The sequence below is a fragment of the Dipodomys spectabilis genome, unplaced genomic scaffold (genome assembly GCF_019054845.1).
Source record: "Dipodomys spectabilis isolate Male_0828 unplaced genomic scaffold, ASM1905484v1 ptg000659l, whole genome shotgun sequence".
NCBI lineage: Eukaryota > Metazoa > Chordata > Mammalia > Rodentia > Heteromyidae > Dipodomys > Dipodomys spectabilis.
The window spans coordinates 399253-426441 of NW_024871336.1; the positions used below are offsets into that span (position 1 = coordinate 399253).

Genomic DNA, 27189 nt, shown 5'->3' on the forward strand with positions numbered 1-27189 from the left:
ATTGAATGCTTTCGTACAGCTATTTGCAAGATTCTGAGATTCGTATGCTGGTTTTTTTTTTTTTTTTTTTTACTGAATTACATGGACTGACTTGTATATATTAAACCAACTTTCCTCTCTTGAATGATTCCTCTGTGGTCAGAATTTGTAGGTTTTTTTAAACTAGTTTTTCATATCAGTTCTCCAGAATTTATTGAGAAAATTTGCACCGATATTCAAGCAAGAAATGTTTCTATAGGTTTTCATTGATGAATCCATAACAGGTTTTTAGTTAAGCAGTACATTGGCATCATACAGCAAGTTCATTGTGAACATTCACTGTCTGATTCATTAAAGATTTTAGGAGGATTATTTGTCCTTTGAAGGACTTCCACAAATTACCTGTGAAACCTTTTTTTACGGGCTTTATGTTACTGGCTCTTTCCTATAGTCCCATATCCACTTCTGTATCTTGACTCTGTCATGAGGTTAAATATTTCATCTTTGATTTCACTCATTTGGGTTCATTCTCTCTCCCCATTGCTTTTCACTCACTCATCTTTCAGATTTGCTAAGTGTTTATCAGTTTTGTTATTTTTTTCACATAAACTACTTTTGGTTTTTTCAGTCCTTGTTATGGTTTTTAAGATTGTCATTTTTAATTCCACTTTAATTATAATTACTTTTATCCATGTATTCCTCTGGTGTATTTATTTCCTCTTCCAGGTCAATTTAGTTTAAACCAGAGAAGTTGAGAAGACAAGGATCATTCTAAGATTTCTTTTGATGAGATAGCAGTAAACGTTAAGTTTTGCTATTACATATAGTAAGCGAACGTTCCACAGAAGAGCTGTGGGCTTCCAAATTATGCAGTATTATTTCTTTGCCACAACTATGTGAACGGTGCTGTAATTGTCCAGTTGATACAACAACAAGTTGATTGATTTTTCTAAATTAACGATGTAGGAATTTCAAAATTGTTTGGCCAGAAAAATTCCTGGGATATATGCTGTCATAGTACAATAAAAACTATTCATATTTCTCCTCTGTAAAGGGAATAGTTACTTCCATGAAGCAATAACATTAAGAAGGTTTATGCAAATTGAAGTAGAGTTCCATTGTCAACATTTTAACTTCAATGAGTTTAAAATACACTCAATATATTTTATCAAAATTAACTACAATTAAAACTCACGTATAATTCCTTGCAATTTCTCAATCAACCATGAGAAGAAAGAAATATATAGATAAAATGGTGGCATCAAACTGACAAGTCCTCCTACCTAGGTGTACACATTCACAATAGGCTTTCAGATTATATTGGCTACTTTTCAATCTGTAACTTTTTTATTCTTGATGAAGGAGTTACGTATATTAATCAAAACAATGTAGGCTTAATATTTTAGATATGGTTCTAGAGTTTCATGAAACTATACAAAGTATTTTTTATATACATCAATGTGTGATATTATTAAATCCATTTTGTTTCTTATTACATTTCAATATGACTTCAGAATAACGCAACTCAGACAATGATCTGACATTTCACATTTAAAAAATTATGATTTAGCATAACAGAGTATTGATCTATACACCCTCCAGGATATAATTCCAAGACAAAAAAATATGATGATATAATATAATGATATATTAGTATTGTGAGCACACCCCTGTGAATGTATAGTTGAAAAAAGGAGGATATTCTAGGCTACTTCTTGAAGTAAATTAGGTCTTTATTGGCAAGAAGAATGACATACCTGCAGTGTGAAATATGTAACAATATTATATGGTTCCCAATTTTCATCCAGCCAGTGATATTTATATGCTGCCAGAATTGAAGCATGATTTTTCATTTTTCCTTTTCTCTGCCAGCCACATTAGAGAATTTCAGAACTTCAAGTATCATCCAGAGGACTGTGTCACAATTGTTTGGCAACTTTAATAAAAAGACCACTATTCAAATTGTCTATCTCCACACACACTGTAAGATTCCAACCTATACTGGTTAAGCTTATTTTGTATTTTTTGCTGTGATAAATGGTATGACACAACTGTAAAATTTCATCCAATTTTATTTCGAGACAAAAAGTAGAAGAGAATAAAGTGGTGTTATGTGTGCATAAGCAATGAATAATCCAAGGAAAGGTGCAATACATGTTTGACAAATTGTGGAACATACAGAAAATGGAATCAAGGCAAGTGTCTTCTAATAATAACACAGTTGCCATGAAATTCAATATATAAAAGAATAGTGACTATAACTTATAAATTGTTGGGTTGTCTGTCCCATTTTTATGTTGCAGTTGACTGAAGCACAAGTTGATCTGCGAGTCCTGAGGTCATGAACTAGAAATGACCATTCTTTGCCCTATCACAATGACAAAGATAAATCTCAAAGAACGTAGTCAAAAAGGTTACAATTGTTTGAAAAACGAACCAATGGGGATGTTTTCTTCCTTCTTATGGGTGTATCCTGCTTTATTTTACAGAATCCGATTTATTTTATGAGATATCAATGAAAAGTAAATTTTGTGCACCTTCCAAACACTATTTCTATAGAGCATTTGACTTTTGGTTGTTTCTAGATTATCAAATAATGAAATTATCCTTTTTCCCACGTTCCCATGTGTGTTTTGATGGTAGTTTCTAAGAAGTGCAGCTTTTGTCTTATGTGCAACAGCACTACAATGCTTCTGTTTCTATTAGTTTAGAAAATTGTCTTCTCAAACTCGTATAAATGGAAAAGTCACTGATATTCATGTTAAAGTTTTGGAAACAAGAAGATATTCATTCTCTTCGCTTGTGCAGTTCAGTCACTTCACTTGCATATTAGGAAGTTTGCTACCATTTAAAAAGAGTTTTCCAACAACAGCATTTGATTGCCGATATTTCCAAATTTTACTTTTCCTTAATTTAAGAATTTACATTAAGATATTCTTGTGTGCCGAATGCCGATGGCTCATGCCTGTAATCCTAGCTATTCAGTAGGCTGACATCTGAGGATCCTGGTGTAAAGCCAGCTTCGGCGGGAAAGTCCATGAGATTTATCTCTAATAAATCACTCAGAAAACCAGAAGTCGTGCAGTGGCTCAAGTGGTAGACTGATAGCCTTGAGCTGAAGAACTGAGAGACAGCGTTCAGGTCCAGAGTTCAAATTCCAAGACCGACCAAAAAAAAAAAAAAAAGATACTACCATGTAAAAATTTGTAGCTGAGTCCTGGTGTTTCACACCTCCAATCCTAGCTACTCAGGATAATGATGGATAAAAGCCACCAGGGGAAGGAGAATATATTAGAGTCTTATTTCAAATGAAGCATCATATAGGTTCAAAATAATAGAGTGTTGGTCTTGAATAAAAAGAACTTAGAGGTATGGAAGGGCCCAGAGGTCAAGCCCAATGAACTATACAAAAGCCCATGTATGTGCCAGTTGTAAAAAAGGAAATTTTAAAAGATAACCTTATTGCTAATAGCTATTACACATCAGTAAACATTTCACAAAAGTTTCACACAATTTGAAATATGATTGTGAATTGTTGTCTTACCAAGAAAAGTTCCAAAAATATGGGTAATACAGTCTAAGCAAGGAAAGGTATAAAGACTGCCACTTCATATCTTTATTTAATATCTATATTGAGTACTTCCCTCTTTCTTGCTCTTATTCATCAGTAGCTTTGAGAAAATCCCAGGGGGGTTAGCATTATATCAGAACTTGATATCATTTTCCCTTCACATTAATTCCATATTTTTGAAAACTTTTTTTTAAATCAAAACCTGTTCAAAACTCCATGTCACCTTTTTTTTTCTTTCTTTCTATTACTTTTTTTTTCAGTTGTGGGGCTTGAAATATCCTCTTGGGTGCTGTCCTTGCACTCTTAGACTGAAGGCCAGTGCTGTTTATGATAAGCCACAATGCCACTTCTGGTTTTCTAGTGTTTTCCTGGAGATAAGCATCTTACAGAGTGTGCTGCCAGGGCTGGCTTTGAACCTTGATCCTAAGATCTCAGCCTCCTTAGTAGCTAGGATTACCGGCATGACCCACCAGCATACAGCTCTCATTTTAAGGCACAGGATTTACATACTTTTAAATATGTTACATGGTATAAAATATTTCCTAAGATACCTTAATTAAGATATTTATAATTGCAGGCAATTACTTCAATCCTGGCTGGATAAACTTCATTAAGGAGTCACCCTTTTTCAGGGGCTGAAATGTAACAATCCAGTTATTAATTTTCTCAGTATATTTTAGGAAACAGAATAATTCTCCAGAACAAAAAGACTATCGAAATAAGAGTGATGTAAAAGCAGTTCTATGACTCATCATAGTTCAGATGAGTTAGAAGTTAAAAACACTAGCAGCATCCTTCTATTGAAGCCTACCAGAATTCCAGTGAATTTTATTTTGAAAATTATAGCATTAAGAAATCAAACCTTCCCTTTGGTCTTTGAGCCAAAAGGGAGCATTTCAGTTGACATAATCTGGTTTGCTGATGAAGGACCTGAATTTATGAATGTGAACATTATTTTGTCATTATTTTGACAATACTTGGGGTCCCATAAAGAGGAGACACTGGAATTGACCATTGCAAATGAAATGTGTATTTGACTGAAGGGCTTCAGGTGATCTTTAGTCAGTCCACTTATCCTTAGATAAATAGCAGACACCTTAATGTGTCCATATCAGTTATTATTCTCCCATGTTAACATTTACATTTTTCCTTTTCCTTTCAGTTCCAAACATTACCCATATTCAGAGCTTTTCTGAATATTAGTTGTATTCTCTAGGTTTGATTGACATGCCAAGACACCACACTCTGAATTGTAGTATTGTTTCTAACACATAATTATAGAACCTCTCTCTAACTATCTTGCCCATATTCCATCAACTCCCCAATTTAAAACTATATCTTTGCTAGGAAGCTTTTTAGCATAATTTCCTAACAGTTATTAATAGCATGCAAATAAGTATGAAATATACTTTCAAAAAATGATATTAACTAGGCACATAAACTTTTATGACTATATATTTTTCAGTAGCTTCCTGAGAATTTCACAGCATAATTCAATCTGTGATCCACAATGTAGACAGGCTCTATGAAATTCACTGAACAAAATATACATTTTAAAATAAAATTTTATTAAAAATGTTAAAGTCATCTGAATACTTCTGTGAATTTGACTACTTATCCTTTATATGCTATGCACCAATTAATAGCACAGGATTAATTCCACGAAGATTATAAATTTAAGTTCAAAATATTTATTGAATAAATATTGATAAATCTTCTCTAAAACAGGACTTCAAGTGAATTTAGTACTTATTTGTATGTATTATGTCCTGAGATAGAATTTCTAGTTTTTCATATCAACATAGTTTCTAAACATGAACCTTGAGGAGACATAGCAATGCCTTGATTTGAGGAAAACTGGAAAGTATTTAAACATCTTCAGTAAGCCATTCTACCAAGCTTATGGCAACTCTGGAGAGAGAAATCCAAAAAACAAGCACATTTTCTGAGAGTGGGAGGGAAGAGATTAGAAGGGAAGAATAACAAAATCTAGATATTTGCGTTAAGAGAACATGTGAAAATATAGTGGCCAAATTCTTTCCTTTTTCTCCCCAAAGTATTGTTTAAATAATTTTGATTTCCTCTTTTGTGATGAACTGTGTTAATGTGTGTACACTCAACCTTGTGTAATTTCCTGCCAATTACTTTGGATAATTCTCTCATGCATGTTTCTGGCATATTTGATTTGACAGGGGACAATCTTCTTTCAAATTAAGCCTTCTCGATTGCAAAAAAAAAAAAAATTCTTACATTAATTAGGGAAATGGAGATATTCCCATTCTTGTAATTGGATTAACCCAAATGTGCAGTATGGAACACTGAAATGATACTGAAAATAAATTATTTCTTTACCTGTCACCTGATTGCACTACTCTCTTTGCTTCACTCAATTATGATAGCTACTGAGTTTTATAATATCTATAGACTTTAAAGGTATTGATATTCCCTTTCAATAGAGTTCTGAGGAAATAGATACGTTAAAAATATTTTTATCATAAGTCAGTCTTTAGAAACTCCTCATATTGTGCTGTTGAATTGTGATATTCACATGAACAGGAGACATTCATATATTTATGAAAATATATTTAATTCTACATCATTCTATACCTTTCCTTATTATAACTACACACTGTGACTGTAATTATTTCACAAACATTGCACACTTCTTAAGGAAAACAAAGTGATTCTCTGTTTAATATAGGAGCAACATTATACATATATTGAAGCTCTTTTTATCATATAATTTGACATTTTATAGTGAGTTGATATAATTTTTGATTCAATTAATCTTAGTCTTCTTATCATAGAATATACATCGCTTCCCACTGTGTTGTGAGAGAGAATTTTGTTTTTGTTTTTGTTTTTATCAGTTGTGGTTCCTGAAGTCCGGGTCTCAGCATTGTCCCTCACCTCTTCAGCTCAAGGATAGTACACTAGCACTTGACCCACAGCACTACTTCTGCATTTTTCTGATTATGTGGTGTTGAGCAATCGTACCCAGGGCCTCATGCATTCAATGCAAGCACTCTATCACTAAACCAATTTCACAGCCCCAGACAAGTGCTATTTTCAGAATTCTGGTATCTTTAGCAATCCTTATGAATATACATGCCAGTTATTTCCAGATTACAGAATGTATGGTAAGGTCTTTTGCATAGAAAATATATAAATATGGAGTTGTTACCAGTGAACAGTATTCTCGAATTCAGGTATTACTTTTTAGTTTCAAATAAACCATTACAAAATATGATATTCTCCCCCAATTTCCGAAGGAAATGTATATTCTAAACATAGGAATATACACTGACAATGGAACGAGAATTTTGAAGAAAACTTTCAAACAAGAATCGACTACTGCCAGAGTTTTGACAGAATCATTCTATCACAGGTGATCACTGAGTGAATTGATTAATGTAGTATAAACTCTTTTGATTGCAGTAGCTACTCCTATTGAAGAAGGAGCTTCATAGAGAAAGAACACAATGTGAATATTTTAAGAATGTGATTTGTCAAAAACTCCACTGAAGCCAGCAATATGTAAAATTATATAATATGTTGATATGGTGAAATTCATAAATTTTAGAAATTATTCCACAACATGTTACAACTATTGGAAAGTTACACCTACACTCACACACACACACACACACACACACAGACCATCCCAAAAAATGTTTTACAAAGCCAAGTTGCTGAGAAGTTAGTTTAGCCAAGTACGAATCTCACTTTAGCTCTAAGTTACTCCTCCCATTTTCTTGTCACTTGAATGAATTACTACTTATAATAAAGTTGATAAACTATCCCATCTCTTGGCTGGACATTGAAGTATAATAAAAGCATTGTGATTTTATTGTTGTTACTTAGTTTTCATTTTGTTTTCTTTTTCTTTTAACTTTAGGACACTTTCATTTCCAAACCACAATGTATGCTTTTTACTTCATGACGTTTGTTCTCTTATTTCAAATTGGAATGTATTTGACAAGATTTTTCGGGGGATTAAGTGATTCTGAATATAAATGAATATAAGTTAAACATTATATTTCACTTTCATTTATTCACTTCTCTGCCTAAATCAATCGAATTCCACCCGTGAAAACAGAAAAAAGATGATCATTCTTTTTCACATTTTTTTACAGCACTTAGGGAATAATACAGTTTCATGTCAAATAGTACACTGTCTATAACAACCTCACATCCTGCTCATATTTTAAGTACCTTTCAGAAAGTACTGTTTTCCTTTGAGAACTCAAAAAGACCAAAAATCTCACAAAGCAATAGTTGTCACATGTGATAAAGCTACCTCTACCACATACAGAGTAATGGGCATCTGGATGAAATAACCATTTTGTTTATATTTGCTGTATTTTTTGCCTGTTTTTTTCATTTTTTTTTCTTGAAAAGAGGCTGTACAGAGGACTTACAGTTATGTCAGTAATAAGTACATTTCTTATGGAACATTGTTACCCCCTCCTTTGTTTTCTCCTACTCTACTTTCCCTCCTCCATCTCCACTACTTCTCCTCCATCCCAAAGCAGTAAAGTTCATTCCCAACATAGTGTCCTCTGAGTATCATTATTCAAATAGGTCATCCTCTGTTCTTGTTTCAGCATTTTGTTATTCTCCTTCCCCTCCCAAATTACACAAGTTTATATAGAAAATACGTACCAAAATCAAATAATTTGAACAGGAATATACCATAGGAGTAAGAACATAATGTAGAAACAAAAAAATTATATAGAATATTCAAATCAAGGAAAACAATGTAAAACCTCTTCTGTCCCTATCATGCAGTTCATTTCATGTAACATCATTTTATATAGAGATAAAATATCTATGTCTATTAATCTACTATCATCTATCTATCTATCTATCTATCTATCTATCTATCTATCTATCTATCTATCTATCTATCTATCTAATTATTGTCTGTCTGTCTGTCTGTCTATCTGTCTATCTATCCATCTCCAATCTATCAATCTATGTCACTTTAGAGCTTTTCTGATCATCTGATAAAATTACCATAGACATATGCTAATTATTGCAAATAAATAATAAGTTTTGTATCATTTGTTTGGAAGGGATCATCCAAATAAATCTGAACAGAATTGACTATAATAGGATTTTGAAACTTACTATACTAGACACATCATGAAGAGATAAAACTTGTCTCGCGAAATATTCAGTCAATACTGTTCAGGGATAGTGAGATGAATTTATTATCTGTCCATTTACAAACTCAGACAATTTGGTTGAAGATTGCAAAATCATACATTTTGACATATTTTCATTAATTTTGTTATTGTTTTTTCCTGTCCTTTTGGGATGATTAAAATTGGAGACCTGGACTTGTGTTCAAAAAAACTAAAAGGACACAAACATTGTTTGACTGATGGATTGTAAACAGGAATGAACTCAAATCTATATTAAAATTCAAAGTCTCATTTGAAATACACTTTGTTTTACTTAATTTTACAAGATAATTATCAGGGATAATACTCTTAGATTTCCCCTACCCTAGTGATAAATGCACAAAGGAGAAATGGAACTTGCTTATTGACTGTTAACCAAATATGCCAAAAAATAAAATGCATGAAATATGAAGAAGAAAGGTAATCAGAGAAGACTCTTTCATAGAGCAACAGGAAAATTAACATTTTGCTTATAATACTTTGCTTGTGATCAATATAATCTTGGTTTTACAAAATATTTCTTCATCAGAATTTCAGAAAAAAAATGTTTAGATCATTATTTCTTACTTGAGTCCCTGAAGAATTATAGTATTCTAATATACAATTAGGATAAATACAAGGAACTCCATTACTTGCACATTTTGGAAGTACTAATGGGCCAGAAGAACATGCTAACAAAGTTCTGACAAATTTTAACAATGTTACACATGGGTTGAAGCCCTAATTACTACTTGTTTTCCATATAAAGTATTTCATTGTTCATACAAACCCGTATTATGCATATCATTTTTTCTGAAATTACAATTTGCTAATTGTAATTTCTTGCTAATTGGACTGGGTCGTCAAGCATATTTTATGAAGTTCTACCTTGTGAAAGTAATAGGAACAGTGCAGTTAGGGTATAGGATAGAAATGTAAATTCAGAATATGACTACAAGATATGGTGGTTTTTTTATTGTGAAAATATTGTACAGAGGGGATACAATAATATGGTGGTTTTGAGAACAGGTTGTTTCTGGTGATGTGCATAATTAGTCATCAGTATATTTCTCATTGAATAATATAAAACATTGGCTGCAATCTGGAGAAATTATGAACACGTGTACAATTCTTAGAACTGATTCACAAATAATACTTACTTGAAATTCTGGAAAAGAGAGTCTATGGGTAACACTAAGCATTTTTTTTTTATTAATATTGAATAGTGTAGAGACTGTAGAAGGATCAAGAATCAACATAAGGAGAAAACTAACACAAGGCTTATTTAAATGGAAAAAATGTGAGGATATAAAGAAATTAATTCTCACTTCCAAGCTATGGCCTACACTAAGCAAGGAAAAAATTCATGTCCTATAAATGTCCATGCATTTCCGTTAAGTGTTCATGTCAGGAAAATGGAAGCCTGTTTGTGGTGAGCAGAGCAATTATTAATGTTTAAATTTTCTGATTCTGTGTTAGGCTGTTGTCCAGGCATGAATCACCTAGGAATGTCAGTAAAGCCACTATAGTCATTGGGAATTGTATAAACTCCTCAATTTTAGAGGTACCATAATTTCTCTATAATCAATCAATTCATAGAGGTTTACCTCAGAACACTGTGATTTATGAAAATCCATTAGGGGATAATTTTGAGATTGTACCTTACCATTCAGACCTCAATATTACCATGAAGGAAACATTTCATTGAATCATTTTTCTTGTTACTTATCCTGTGTTCACACTTTGCTCCGATGTTCTTAGAACAAATTCCAAATATTCATAAATCCTTGAATGTCACTGACTAGAATACAACTTCAGTGCTTTTTCTGTTTCTTCATGAGTCACACTGTCCTATCACATTATATTTGACCAAAACATACTATGTGCACTAATTAATAATTTTAGCTACAAATAGGTTACTTTTATGAAGAAAATCAGTTGAAGCCTACCGCATCTGTGCATTGTGCTTAGTTATTTCAAATGTAGTGTCTAAATTTATCTCTATTTCTTTCATTGAAAATTGTGTTAACAAAAGTATCTTGCATGCAATAGCCAACAATTCACTACCATACACAATGGAAACAGAGAAAAGAACACTGGCTTAGTAGAAGAAATTAGAATGAGGATCAGATTGCAGGCTGGTCAATAACAATGAGGAATCCATCTACAAATCAAAGTACTAAATTTTAATACAGTTGAAATGAATTGTACTTCACTGAAGCATAAGCAAAAGATGGATGTTTTGTTACACTTCTACTCAATTGAGAGAAGCCCATGATCGGCTGGAAGTATGGCGATCCTGATTCTTACATGAGGTCAATTTCTCCGATCACAAGAATGATGAACACATCAACAATAGAAAAAAAACCTCATCTTTGCTCCTGAGATGCCATCTGATTGGAGTGGTTTCTATCTACTTCAGAGAGTTCTCTGGCTCTGTTTCAAGAGATTTCTTTTTTTTTTAATTAATTTTTATTTTTTTGTGAACACAGTGTACAGAGGGGTTACAATTACATGGGCAGGTTAATGTGTGTATTTCTTATCAAGCATTGCAGCCTCCTCCTTTGTTTACCCTTCACAACCCTTCCCAGCCTAACCCCTCAATGCCCTCCCCCACCTTCGCCCCCCCTCCCCGCCCACCAACATTGTAAAGCTCGTTTTCGACATGACATCTTGTATTTCTCATTGTTGCAACAGGTCCACCTGTATCCTTAAACGTCTTGTTTTTCCCCATCTCCTCTACAAGTTATACTGACATCAAATATAGTGAAAGCAGGGGTTATACTGTGGGGGAGGGACATACAAATCTACAAAGAGGTAATCTTATAAATGCATTAGAAACAAATGCATGAAAGGAAAAAAATATTAAAATACATATCTAAGGGTTCATTTTCCTAACATCACATTATTTGACCTTTTCCACTTGACTCATACATATACTAGATATTGCAAATAAGGGAAACCATGGGACCTATGTTCCTTTGGGCCTGGCTTACTTCACTTAATATAATTTTTTCCAAGTTTTTCCATTTCCTAGCAAATGGGGCAATGTCATTCTTTCTGATGGAGGCATAGAATTCCATTGTGTACATATACAACATTTCCTTGATCCATTCATCTACTGAGAGGCATCTGGGCTGGTTCCATAGCTTAGCTATGGTAAATAAGTCTGCAAAAAACATAGTTGTGCTGGTAGCTTTAGTGTGGTCTTGTTTCTAAACATTTGAGTAAATGCCCAAAAGTGGGATTGCTGGGTCATAGGGAAGCTCTATGTGGAGTCTTTTGAGGAACCTCCATACTGCTTTCCAAAGTGGTTGAACAAGTTTACATTCCCACGAACAATGAAGTAAGGTTCCCTTCTGTCCACATCCCCTCCAGCATCTGTTGTTGTTACAATTCTTGATTTTTGCCATTCTAACTGGAGTGAGCTGGTATCTCAATGTTGTTTTGATTTGCATTTCTTTTATGGCTAAGGATGTTGAGCATTTCTTCATGTCTATTGACCATCGTTCTTTCTTCTTCAGAGAAGTTTCTCTTTAAATCTTTAGCCCACTTATTTATTGGGCAGTTGTTTCTTTGAGGATTTGTTGTTGGGGGATTTAATTTTTTGAGTTCCAAGTATATTTTAGATAAGAGACACTTGTCTGGTTTATGGCAAATGAAGATCTTCTCCCAATCTCTGGGCTTTCTATTGATCTTGCTAGCTATGTCCTTTGCCAGACAAAAGCTCTGCAACTTCATGCAATCCCATTTGTCCAACCTTTCTTTGATTTGTTGTGTTTCCGGGTCTCTATTCAGAAAATTTCAGCCTGAGCCAAGGAGACCTAGAGTTTCTCCTATTCCATCCTGTAATGTTTTCACAGTGTCTGCTTTGACTTCGAGGTCTTTGATACATTTAGAGTTAATTCTGGTGCAGGGTGATATATAAGGATCTAGCTTTAGTTTTCTACAATAGTTAACCAATTTTGCCAGCACCATTTACTGAAGAGGCTGTCTTTCTTCCATTCTATTGTTTTAGCTCCCTTATCGAAGATTAGATGGCTATAGGTCTGTAGGTTCATTTCTGGGTTTTCAATTCTATTCCATTGGACCGGAGGTCTGTTCTTATGCCAGTACCAAGCTTTTTTGATTACTATGGCTTTATAGTAGAGTTGGAAATTTGGTATTGATATTCCTCCAGCCGTGTTATTTCCGTTGAGGAGCGTTTTTGTTATTCAAGGTCTTTTATTGTTCCATATAAATTTTGGGATTGCCTCTTCCATTTCCTTGAAGAATGAGGTTGGAATTTTGATAGGTACCGCATTGAATTTGTAGATAGCCTTGGGAAGTATTGCCATTTTCACAATGTTAATCTTTCCAATCCAGGCGCATGGGAGGTTTTTGCCATTTTCTAAGTTCTGTTTTAATTTCCTTTTTCAAGATTTTAAAGTTTTAATCATAGAGGTCCTTCTCTTCTTTGGTTAAGTTAATTCTTAGCAATTTTATTTTTTGGTGGCTATTACAAATGGAGTTGCTTTCCTAATTTCAGCCACACTTTTCTCATTGTTGGCATACAGAAAAGCCATTGATTTTGGCGGTTAATTTTATACCCTGCTACTTTGCCAAAGTTTTGAATCAGCTTGAGGAATTTGGGAGTGGAGTCTATGGGATTCTTTTAATACAAGATCATGTCATCTGCAAAGAGGCAGAGTTTTATTTCTTCTTTCCCTATTTGAATCCCCTTTGTTTCTGCATCTTGTCTTATTGCTGTAGCTAGGCCTTCTAATTCTAGATTGAAGAGAAGTGGAGAGAGTGGACATCCTTGTCTTGTTCCTTAGTTAGAAAATGGCTTTAGTTTTTCAACATTAAGTATAATGCTGGCTGTAGGTTTGCCATATACTGCCTTTATTGTATTGAGGAATGTTACATGGATTCCTAATTTTTCAAAACCTTCATCATAAAGGGGTGTTGGATCTTGTCGAATGCTTTTCCTGCATCTATTGGGATAACCATGTGGTTCTTATTCTTGCTCTTTTTGATGTGATGAACAATATTAATTGATTTGCGTATATTGAACCAGCTTTGCATCCCTGAAATGAATCGTGTTTGATCGTGGTGTATGATTTTTTGGATGAATTGTTGAAGTCGATTGGCCAAAATTTTGTTGAGAAGTTTTGCATCAATGTTCATCAAAGAAATGGGTCTATAGTTCTCTTTTTGATGAGTCCCTGCCTGGTTTTGGGATGAGGGTTATGATGGCTTCATAGAAAGTGTTCTGTAGTTAACTTTCTCTTTCGATATCATTAAAGAGTTGGAGGAGTATTGGTGTGAGCTCTGCTTTGAAGGCCTTGTAAAATTCCGCTGTAAAACCATCTGGTCCTGGACTTTTCTTAGCTGGGAGGTCTCTTATTGTATTTTAGTGCTTGATATGGGCCTATTAGGATGGTTTAACTCATCTTGGTTTAGTTTTGGCATGTCAATATTTGCTAGGAACAGGTACATTTCTGTCACTTTCTCAAACTTATTAGCATAAAGTTTTGAGAAGTATTCCCTTAAAATGTTCTGAATCTTGGTTGGTTCCATGGTGATGTTTCGGTTTTCATCTCTGAGTTCATTTATTTGGGTGTCTTCTCTTCTTTTTCTGATAAGATTTGCTTAGGGTCTGTCAATTTTGTTAATTTTTTCGAAGAACCAACTCTTTGTTTTGTTGATTCTTTCTATAGTTTTTTTGGATTCTAATTCGTTTAATTCTGATTTAATTTTAATTGTTTCTTTCCGTCTACTGGATTGGGTTTTATCTTGCTGCTCTTTTTCAAGGAGGTTTAGATGTGTCATTAAATTGTTGGTTTCAGATCTCTCCAATTTGTTGATGTAGAAGCTCAGAGCTATAAACTTGCCTCTGAGTACTGCCTTTGCTGTGTCCCAGAGGAGCTGATAATTTGTGTGTTAATTTTTGTTGAATAGCATGAACATTTGAATTTCCTTTCTAATCTCTTCCATGACCCACTTGTGATTCAGCAGTGTGTTGTTCAGCCTCCATGTGATATCGGACTTTCTTTGGTGGCTTTTGGTGTTGAGTTCTAATTTTATTCCCTTGTGGTCAGAGAGAATGCAAACTATAACTTCAATGTTTCTGAATTTAGACGTTTGCTTTGTGGCCTAAAATGTGGCATATTTTAGAAAATGTTCCATGTGCTACTGAGAAAAACGCATATTCTGATGCTGCTGGGTGAAATGTTCAGTAGATATCTGTTAAATCTAGTTGATCTGTGCAGCTGTTTAGATCTGTGGTTTCTCTGTTGAGTTTTTGCTGAGTTGATCTATCTAGTGGGGAGAGTGGTGTGTTAAAATCCCCAACAGTTAATGTCTTTGGATCTATATGGGATTTGAGGGAAAGTAGTGTTTCTTGGATAAATTTGTGTGCTCCATTATTTGGGGAGTAGATATTTCGAATTGTAATATCCTCCTTAAGGAGATATCCCTCAATTAGTATGTAGCGACCTTCTTTATTTCTTCTCACGAATTTTAATTTGAAGTCTATTTTTTGTGATATTAGGATTGCAACTCTTGCCCGTTTATGGGGGCCGTTTGCTTGGTAGATTTTGTTCCAGCCTTTACCATTGAAAATGCGTTTGTTTTTACAGGCAAGATGTGACTCCTGAAGGCAGCAGATAGAAGGGTCATAGACTAGACAGTCTATGTTGCTTAATTGGAGAGTTCAGTCCGTTAACTTTAAGAGATAGGACTGAGAAGTATTTGGGAATTCCTGCCATGTTATCCACCTTCTTGGGGGCTGCACAAACTGGTTCTTCCTATGGTTCTTGGATTCTCAGTTTGGGTGCGGTTTCTTTGCCTTTATTATGGTCTTGTTGGTTTTCTATGTGTAGGACATCTTTAAGAATCTTTTGTAGGGCTGGTTTGGTGGAGATGTATTGTTTGAATTTTTGTTTGCTATGGAAGGTTTTTATTTGGCCTTTAGTTATGAAGGAGAGTTTAGCTGGGTACAGTATTCTTGGTTGATAGTTGTTTGTTTTTAGGGAATGGCATACTTCATTCCAGGCTCTTCTTGCTTTGATTGTCTCTGCTGAGAAATCTGAGGTGATTCTAATTGGTTTCCCTTTATAGGTAATTAATCTTTTCTCCTTGACAGCTTTACAGATCTTTTGCTTGGTCTGAGTTGATCCTGTGTGGATTATAATGTGATGTTGGGATGTCCTATTCTGGTCTGGTCTATTTGTACATCTAAAAACTGCTTGTATCTGAATAGGTCTATCTTTTTGCATGTTTGGGAAGTTCTCTGCTAGGATCCTGTTAAACAAATTACCTAGACCATTAACTCTGTTTCTAGGTGCTCCTCTACACCCATTATCCTTAGATTAGGCCTTCTGATGGTGTCTTCCAAGTGTTGGATAGATCTATCATATTTCTTGGAATTGTCTTAGATGGTTGTATGTTCTTTCTCTATAATATCTAGGCTGTCTTCAATCCCTGAGATTCGACCTTCTGCATGATCTAACCTGCTGTCAAAACTTTCTACTTTGTTTTTTATCTCTTTTGCTTATAATTGGTCAGCTTTGATGGCCTCAACTTCTTTGTTGAAGCTTTGTTTTAGATCTTGTATGAACTTCTTTACTTCCTTAATTTGGTGTTCAGTGTTTATTCTCAAATCACTTAGCTGATTGGTTATGGTTTCCTTGGACTCCCATTCCTTCTGTTGGGTTCCATTCAACATTCCCTTTGTGGTCTCCCTGACTTCCTTCAGCTCTTTGTTAATGTATTCCTTGAATGCCTTTTGTGATCTTTGTGTATTCTCTTCCTGCTCTCTCAATGCCTGTATTACTCTTTGATTATCTTCCTTTCGTTCGTGGGATTCCTGTAGTTCTCTTTGAGTGTTCTCAGCCTGCTCATACCATTCCTGCCTTTCTCTTTGAGTATTCTCAAGCTGCTCACACAAGTCCTGTATCAGTTTTTGAGTAGCTTCCTCATGCTTATGATATTCCTGTATAAACTTTTGGATTGCTGGCTTTCTCTCCCTATCACGCTCATATAGAGTCCTTTATATGCTTTCAATCTTTTCATTTATCTTGTTTGCCAGCAGTATTTGTAGAGCTACTTGGGAACTCTTCTCTGGATTATTCATTATCTGTTCTGTCCCCTGATTATCAAGATTCGAATTGAGATACCTGGATTTGCCATTTTTCTTGTGGTTTTTTCCGGCTTACTCTGCCCATTTGAGATGAACTTAGCACCAGTTTTGTGCTAGAACACTATTAAGGCAAGCATCAACCAAAGTCTGAATTTGCACCGTCAATAGACTACAGATACAATCTAGTTGAACAGATACAGCTATTCAACATCAAACAACTATATGTCAATGGGCTACGAACCACAAAGAAGTATGTGGAAGACCAGAAATTATTAGAGTTAGGGAGAGATGTGGGTAAAAAATAGGAATAGATTGATGTGGGGGGCACAGGGAGTGTTAATTAAGTCCTAATCTCAAAGCAGGAAATCCGTTGGGTAGGATGAAAGTAGAGAGAGAGAGAGAGAAAAAAAAGAAAGGGAAAGGGAAAGAAAAGAGACCAGAAAAAATAGAAAAGTAAAAATTAATAATATTATGTAGAATCGATAACAATCTATTAAGAGAAGAACGTGAATATATTGAGAGAAGGGGAGGGATATAAAGGAGATGTGAAAATCTTAAAAATAAAAATGCTTAAAATATTATATAGGTATAAAGAGGTAGTACTGCTATTAAGGAATTCAAGTCTCGGAGGTTTTGAATTGAGTAATAAATTCGTGGATTAAGTGTGTACACAATGGGGGATAGGGTCTAATAGTCAACTATGGGTTTATCTGAGGATGTGCAGAACAAGAATTAAGTCACATAAAGAAGAACGAAAGAGAGGAGATGGTGAAAAGGATAAGAAAGGAAGAAAAAAAGATTACAAGTTCAGTAGAGCTAAACAAAAAACAAAAAGACAATTAAAAAAGAGAAGGAAAACAAAAAAAGAAGGAAAAATGCACACTCTTGTATCCCTAATATAAAAATTATAAGAGGAAAAAAAAGTTTCTGGAAAACAATTTTTTTTCAAAAAAGGCAAAAATTAAAGATTAAAAAATGTTTTAGAAAAGAAAAAAATTTTTTTTATATAAGGCACCAAAATAAAGAAAAAAAATTTTTTTATATAAGGCACTAAAATAAAGAAGAAGAAGAAGAAAAAGAAGAAGAAGATAAAAAAAGTTCTTTGATTTTTTTTTTGGGGGGGTGGGAAAAATCCTGTATCTCCCTTGTGTCTGTAACCAGCCTCTTGTTGGAGTCTCTGTTCTGCTTGTGGTCCTGTGGCTTGGTTGGTTTCTTAAGTCGGTTTGTTCAAACAGGCAGAAAAATGCTCTGCTTTACCCAGGATTTAGCAATACTCCTCCCAGACTAGGTCATTGGGAGGCAGATCTGCTTTGAGTATCACAAAAGAGGGGGATACAGTCATGAGGCTAGGTTCTGGGTATAGTTGAGGCCTTTCAACAAACAGTAGCTTTTCCCTGGGGCTAGTTTGTGAAAAACTCACAGAGCCCAGGTTGAGCCATCCTCAGGGTTTCTGTTTACTGATTTTCAATTGATTTTCGAGGCTGCTATAGGGAGGGGCAGCCTCTGGCTCTGATTACCCTATGAAGAAAGCCACTCCTAGGGCTGGCACCCAAGCTGTGTGACTTTTCCCTGGGTGGAGCTGAGTCTGGCAGGTCATGCCATCATTAAGTTCTTGTGACCTGCTAAATGACTCATTTTATTCCAAGGCCTGAGTTCTAGCTAGCAGCTCCTCCGAACTTTGTCGCTATCCAAGATAGAGATCTCCAGTGCTGGGTGGGGGAGGGGTGATCTTCCCCCCTCTGCTCCCTGAGAAGGAGTGAGGACATCAGGCTTCTACTCACGCTGAGTCTTGGTTCCTGGTTCGTCTCTGGTCTGCAAACTGCAGGATGAAGATGTGCGCTCCTTGTCGGTTCTTGCTGATGTTGAGTAGAATCTGTTCGCCCGCTGCATCTGACTCCTTCCTCCCGGACTCTCTGTGGCTCATGTATGGCTCCTGAGCTTGCCTCCACTGCCACAGCTGCCGCCGCCATGGCAGCTGCTGGCAAGCGGTCAGATGTGTCTCTTTGCCTGGGTTTCCTCTCTCTGGCTTCTCTGGCCTGTGATGGCACACTTGGTGTGATTCTCTGGCTTAGGACTGTTCACTGGAACTCTAAAACTGCTTTCTATTGGAGAGCTTGCTTAGACTCCAGCTTCTCCTCTGCCATCTTCCTGGAACTGACTGTTTCATTAGATTTCAAGCACTCCCATTCCATCTTTTTTTTTTTATCAGTATCTATGTGTCCACTTTTTTGTATTTGCTTAGGAATGTTGCCCGATTCTCCATTTAAAGTCAATTCATGCCTTGTAATATTTTTCTCCCTTCATGGTTTTTTAGAATTGTCTCAAACCAGTTATTTTTTTTTGTTCTACCCATAACAATATTTAAATTCTTCAGTCCTTCAGGTCCACAAAAAAGCAAACACGGATATTTGAAAACCCACATTTTCCTTTCCTTATTATTTTCATAAGAACTTCTTATATTTCCAGTACTTTGTTCATATACACTACCTATTTCATGAAGGAACTTGACACTGAGGAATACATATTACCAATATACTTAAGCCTTTATACTCTCAAAGTTTTCTGAATATTAACCCAAAAACATTTGGTAGGAGATTTTTAAATAAAATTACTGATATTTATGAAAACTATGGCTAGGGAATCTACCTAATACTAGAAGAGTGACATACACAATGGATCACCTTCTATAAGTCATTATATGAGTTAATTCTTCTTTTAGATCATTGAATAATAATTATTTTTATTAAGATCTAATTTAATTTCATGTGTTCTGGATAAGCCTGTCAACTGAGGATTTAAGTGAAAATTGTATAAACTAAATATAAAAGTTATATTCCAGGAAATTACCAAATACTTTCTATCACAATGTTCTTGTTTTGTGTTATGTACTAACTAAAATTTGTGTATAAATATAGATGTATATGTATGTGTATATGTATATAAATATATACATATATATGAGACAAATATTTTGTGAATTTGTTTCTCTTTGGATCTTTTTATTTTATATTTGGAAATAGTTGCATTCAGAAATCTTAGCCCATTTTACTTGTACTTCACGTAAATATGAATTTAAGATGTGAATTAAAAAGATATATAGAAAATTTAAGTACATCAAGTAAGGCAGAGGAAAGTTTTTGACATAAGTTGAATATATTCTGAAAATATCTTGTTTTGAAACCACTTTCTAATACACATATTGATAATTGGCATTGCTGTTTATCAAAATAAATAGACACCGTCATTCTAAGACAAAGTCTATCCTTACAACAATATGATGAATTCCATGTCAGAATGGAAACACAGAGCAAATTTGAAAGTTTTATGTATAAAAGCATTCAAACTTAACCTTAATCAATTTACTTTCATAAATTTGCACCAGTAAGATTTATTTTTGTGATGTGTTATTATTGTTGCTCAGTAGGCCCCATTTTGACCACGAGAATTTTCCTAATGCGCAAATGAGTCAGCCTGTTTGTTTACCAAAGGTAGCATTTTCAATTCTTTCATAGCTCTCAGTAGGAAAACAGAGAAATTAAGAAGTAAAGAAAATAATAATATTAACGATTGATTAATTGTCAGTATATGTTGGGAGCAGACAGTAAAGCTCTAAGGTCATCTTGACCCTTGTGTTTACTTGAAGGCACGTACAAGGAACTGGCTTTGATGAAAAACAAGAGGTGCCCAGGTTTGTTTTGCTATGTCTGTAGAGTTTGTTTTACTTTTTATCAGTTGACCTTGTCTTGTTTTAATCTGCATCTTGTTTATATTAAAATTTTCCTTGCTTTTCTGCACTATACGGACCTTAGGTTACCTCTTGACTTCTAATAGTATATAATGAGAGTTAAAAATAAACGGTGCTGCAGTATTGAGCTGCAGACCTCCCTACTCCATCCTTTGTCTTATGTCTTTATTTTTCCGTCCTCGCCCCCTAATTCAGGATTCCCTTTCATTGCCTGCTGGTTCTGGCAAGTAGCACCGAACAGGGCCCTGAAAACCTGGGATCAAGGCAGAGGACCCCGCTAAGGTAAGAGGACGAGTCCGATAAAAGAGCGGGTGATAGTATAGTCGGGAGTAAGAAATTATGGAGCAAGGTAACAGTTGCACGTTATATGTGCAGGCTCTTAAGAGCATGTTTCAAGCTTGAGGAGTGAAAGTTGGACAGAGTCAATCAGAGAGTTTCTTTCACTTTATCGAGGAAGTATGCCCCTGGTTTCCAGAGGAAGGAACCATTAGTTTAGTAACTTGACAAAAAATAGGAAAAATGATTCAGGAACATTATGATACAAGTGGCCCTGAAAAAACCCCAGTGGATGCCTTTACTCTTTGGAATTTAGTTTGCGACTGTTTGGACCCAAGACATGAACAAATAAAATTTAATCAGTTGATTGGGGAAGTTGAACAGGGTAACGATTCTCGCCCTGCTACGGGAGTGCATACTGCTGCCCAAGAGAAATCAAATAAATTGATAAAAGTTGAATCTATTGGGTCAAAAAATGAGGAAAGTCAGATGGCTCGGATGCTGAGGAAAAGTCAGATGACTCAGATACTGAGGAAAAAATATATGATGAGCCTATTGAGGATAAAATAGTACATGTTGAGGAAATGTTGAACTCAGTTATAAAAAAATTGTCACAGATTAAAACAAAGCAATGACCCCCCTTTAAGGGTGAATGTTTGTCTGCCCTCATTAACACTCTAGGGGACTCAGATTTCTTTCCGCCACCCCCTCTGCCTGTTATTCCCCAGGTGTAGTCTACTCGGTCTGTGCAGCCTAGTCGGCCCAGGCCTTTGAAGTTATCTAGTCCTCCTAATGATGAATTCTCTCTTGGGACAGGGGCTATTTGCCCTCTCAGGCATAGTGCCTTGCAGCTCTCATTAGTATAGGCTGCTCAAAGAGGGGAGCATATTTCTGGTTTTCATTTATTTCCTGTAATGGAGGACCAAAACCAACAAAAACTCACCAACCTATTCAACTTAAACAAATAAGAAACTTGAAAAATGCTTGCGCTCAATATGGACCTACAGCTCCATTTACGTAGGTAATTTTTGAAACATCATCCACTGATGCCTTATGCCCTAATGATTGAAAACAATTAGCTAGAGCTTGTCTTAGTGGAGGAGATTACTTGTTGTGGAAGTCTAAATTTGTGGAACAGTGTCAGGCCACAGCAGAGGTTAATAGGGCTAATAATATAACTACTACTTTTGCAGAGCTTGCAGGGAAGGTGCTTATAATGACATCCATACCCAGTTAAATTACCCTGTGGGCCCATATGCTCAGATTAATGCCGCTGCTAAGCTTGCCTGGAAGAAGCTTCCTAACTCTAATAAGACTGAGGATCTTTCTAAAATTAGACAGGGACCAGATGAACCTTATCAAGACTTTGTCTCTCGGTTACTAGAGGCAACAGGCCATCTCATCCAAGATGGTGATGCCGGTATGGTTCTTGTATAACAATTGGCATATGAAAATGCTAATGTAGCTTCCAAGCAGCCATTAGACCATTTAAAAAAAAGGAGGAATAATTGATTATATTTGGCTCTGTGCCGACATTGGCCCATCCTATATACAGGGCCTCACACTGGCTGCTACACTTCAGGGACAAACCATAACTAAATTCCTCTGCACTCCTCGGGGAGGCAAAAACGGAGGAAGACGTTCCCGAGTTGCTGGACCTCCTGGCAGCTGGTTTTCTTGCAGCCAAATGGGCCATCTAATAACTCAATGTCCTAATCAGAAAAAGGGAATCAAACTAAGGAGATGCCCCTGATGTAATAAGGGAAGGCATTGGGCCGGAGATTGTAAATCTACTTTTGATAGTGCTGGCCATCTGATTCCGGAAATCTGGCAAGCCCCTCAACAAGAAAACGGGGCAGCCCCATCCTTTTCATGGCTTCAAGCCTACCCTCTGGAAATCACCACCACCAACAACAAACGGTTTCCAGTCTCCTCAGAGCAACCCCAGGAAGTGCAGGATTGGACCTCTGTTCCTCCACCTACACAGTATTGACTCCTAAAATGGGAGTTCAAGCTCTGCCTACGGGCATGGTTGCCCCCCTCCCAAAAGGATCTGTTGGCCTATTATTAGGCCGCAGTAGCTCGACATTGAGAGGACTACATATTACCCCAGGAGTGATAGATAAAGACTGTACTGGAAAAATAAAAATTGTGGCCTCAGCACCTACTGGAGTTATATCTATTTCTTCTGGGCAAAAAAATTGCTCAGCTGGTCCTAGTTCCTTTAATCTCTGTTGAAAATTCTGTTACTTCTGTCCCTAGAGGCACAAAAAGTTTTGGGGCCTCAGATGTATTCTGGATTCAAAATATAAAACTAGGAAGGCCTAAACTTAGAACTTATATTCAAGAAAAGCCTTTTCAAGGCATGTTAAATACTGGAGCAGATGTATCTGTAATAGCTAAAACATATTGGCCTTCTCACTGGCCCCTTACTTCCTCTCTCACATCGTTACAAGAAATTGTCCATGTTACAGATCCACAACAAAGCAGTGCTTTTCTCAATTAAAAAGATGATGAGGGCCATTCTGAAACTTTTCAACCTTATGTGCTGGATCATTTGCCCATTAATTTGTGGGGGAGAGATATGAAAAAAATGGGAGTTTATTTGTTTAGCCCAAATGATGTAGTCACTTGACAACTCTTAGATCAAGGACTGCTACCTTCAGGGAGACTGGGGATTGGTCAACAAGACATTCGAGAGCCCATTCAGCCACAGCTCCGACCAAATAGACAAGGTTTAGGATATTTTTCGCCGGCGCTTCTGCTCATCCTGCCTCTCACGCGGATTCTATTACATGGTTATCAAAAACTCAGGTGTGGGTGGATTAGTGGCCCCTATCAAATAAAAAAAAATTGTTGCCCAACAGCTGGTACAGGAACAGCTGGAATTGGGCCATACAGCTCCCTCTACTTCCCCATAAAATTCACCTATTTTTATTATAAAAAAAATCTGAAAAATGGAGACTTCTTCAAGATCTCCAGCAAGTAAATGCTACTATAAAACTTATGGTGCCGTTACAACCAGGTTTGCCCTCCCCAATGGCCATTCCTCAAAATACATACAAAATAATAATTGATATAAAGACTGTTTTTATACCATATGCCTTGCCCCTCAAGATTACAAACGTTTTACATTTAGTGTCCCTTCCACTAATTTAAAAATAAAAAACATAAAACGGTACCATTGGCTAGTATTGTCTCAAGGCATGGCAAATAGCTCCACCTTGTGTCAGTTTTGTAGCGTGGGCTCTTTTTTTTACTCACCAAAAATTTCCTTCTGTTTATATCATTCATATGGATGATATATTGTTAGCTCATTTAATCCCTACAGTACTATGACAAGCTTTTGGACAATTAAAACTAGACCTTACCTCTTTTGGATTAATTGTAGCCAATGATAAAGTACAAAAACATCCTCCGTTCACTTATCTTGGTTATATTTTGGGTCCTTATTATTTTACTAATCAAAAAATTACAGATTAAAACTTCTCATTTGCATACTTTACATGATTTTCAGAAATTTCTGGGAGATATTATTTGGCTTTGCCCTTATCTTAAATTATCTACAGCTAAATTAAAATCTTTATTTGATTTGTTAAAAGGAGACCCTAGCCCTATATCCCTCAAAAAATTAACAATTAAAGTGGCTAAAGCTTTAAAAATAATAAATTCTGCTATCTCTTCCCAACATGTAAATTATATTCATTATTCAGCTCCTTGGGAAGCTTATATTTTAACTACACCTCATTCTCCCACAACGGTCCCATGGCAGAAGGGACCCCTTTTATGGCTTTCTTTATCTGCTACTCCCTCAAAAATAATAAGTATTAAGTATAAAAGTATTATTATCCCTCTAACAAGTTGCTTCAATTTGCCTCTTCTTACACTTTTATATTTCCTCGAATGGTATCTTTATCACCTCTTTCTATGGCTGCCTTAGTGTTTACAGATAAATCTTCTAATGGAATGGCCGCTGTTACTATTGATAAAAATACTACATCCTGGGATACTGGTCTTTCTTCAGCCCAAAAAGTTGAGCTTCAAACAGTTTTACAGGCCCTTTATGCTTCTGCCTACTAGTGCTTTTAATTTATATTCAGATAGTCATTATGTTATTCGAGCCCTTTAGGTTATTAAAACTGTCCCCTTTCTTAAAACGACAAATTCCACTATTCAAACTCTTTTTCGCCAAATAGAGCTTTTTCTTCACTCTCACACTTGTTCATGCTATTTTGGATCTATACGTGCCCATACTAAACTTCTTAGTCCATTAAGTGAGGACAATGCTATTACGGAGAAGGCTACTCAAGTTTTTCATACTCAAATTGATTTGGCAAAACAATCACATGCCATCCATCATCAAAACTGTCGTGCTTTATGCCGACAATTCCAAATCACTGGTGAGGCAGCTCGTCAAATTATAAAGACCTGTCCAAGTTGTACTACTTTCTTACCAGCGCCCTCCATTAAAATTAATCCTCGAGGTTTAGTTGCTAATCAGATCTGGCAAATGGACATTACTCATATTCCATTCTTTGGACGGCTTCGCTTTGTTCATGTTACTATAGATACTTATTCAAATTTTATTATGGCTACTCCACTTGCTAGGGAGACTAACAAACTTTGTATTTCCCATTCTCTGCGTTGTTTCGCCACTATGGGACTTCCTAAATATATTAAAACTGACAATGGTCCAGGATATGTTAGACAAGCTTTTCAAAATTTTTGTAAATCTTATCAGATTATTCACACTACAGGTATTCCCTATAGTCCTCAAGGTCAAAAAATTGTTAAACGAGCTAATGGTTTACTCAAACATCAAATTTTTTAAATTAAAAGGTGGGGAATTATACCCCATCTCTCCTGTTAATATTCTTTCTCATGCTTTGTTTGTACTAAATTTTTTAAACTTAGATTGTAATGGCCTTTCCGCAGCACAGCAGTTTTGGGAAAAAAGAGAGCAAAGAGCTTTTGCTCAAGTTAAGTGGAAGGAGCTTTTAACAAGTGTTTGGCATGGGCCTGATCTGGTTTTAACATGGGGTTGAAGACATGTTTGTGTTTTCTCGCAGGAAGAAAATGACGCCCGCTGGTTTCCTGAATGCTGCTTTAGGATTGTGGAGGCTCATTCAGATGACACAAACGCTAACACATTGGGCTTACATGCTGGATCCCCCAGTTGTACACCCAGTGACCTGAGAGGGAGTTAAAGTACCCATACATGTTAATAGATCAGCATACAGTACAGCCCCCGATCCTTTCATCCAATATATAAAAATGGGAGATTTCTCAGCTTCAGATTTTAAAACTCCTACAATCTTTACCACCAATTTTAAAACTCCATTCTGGGCTGTACTTTTATGCAATCCATGACTCATAAAATTTGGATCCCAGACAAAAATCAAATGTACAATATACAAATGACATCCTTGCCAACTGGACAATTAGTTTATACAAATTCTACTCCATCCTATAGGATACCCCATTGCATTAATTCTTCACAGATAGTAAAATCTACAGGAGAGCCTCATCCAATAAGGTACAGACATGTGCAGCCATTTGTTACCAATATTTCTAAACTAATTCTCAATTATTGGATTGGTCTGGAGCTAATCTTACTAATAAGTTCAATCCTGGATTGTAGTGGATAAATGGGCATCCTCAACATCATGTTTGGATGTTGGTGGCTACACTTAATAATATAACTTGGCCCAATTCATCCCTTTTAAAAAAATATTATAAGTTGTGTATCACCACCCCATGTTATTATGTATGGACCATTTAATATTTCTGTAGGAGCTAATTATTTTAATGTTACCTGTCCTAATTGTTCTTTTACTAATTGCTTGTATAGCAACATAACTAAATCCATACTTATTGTTAGACAACCACCTTTTGTTTTGCTTCCTATAAATATTTCTAAAACTTGGTACAAAGATTCTGGAATTCAGGTGTTAAAACAATTACAAAAACTTATGCAGCCTCGTAGATTTGTTGGGCTACTTATAGCTGGTGTTCTAGCCTTTATTTCGTTAGCTGCCTCCTCAGCAGCAGCTGCTGTGGCACTAACTCAAAATGTACAAACTGCCCATTACCTTAATCACCTTACTCATAATACTACACAGGCTCTACACTTTCAAGGTAGGATTGATAATAAGATAAAACAAAAACTAAAAACATTACATGAGTCAGTACTGTGTTTAAAAAAACAAATTCGTGCTCTACAAACTTTACAGTGAGTGCGCTGTCATGCCAGGTTTGATTTTATTTGTGTGACTCCTCATATATATAGTAAATCAAATCACTCATGGAAAAAGGTTGTAGCATG

At 35.7% G+C, this 27189-nt stretch overlaps 1 pseudogene; it reads left to right on the forward strand.

Moving 5' to 3' along the window:
• Nucleotides 1-21107: 21107 nt before the first annotated feature.
• Nucleotides 21108-22617, forward strand: LOC122101420 (annotated as a pseudogene).
• Nucleotides 22618-27189: the final 4572 nt, after the last annotated feature.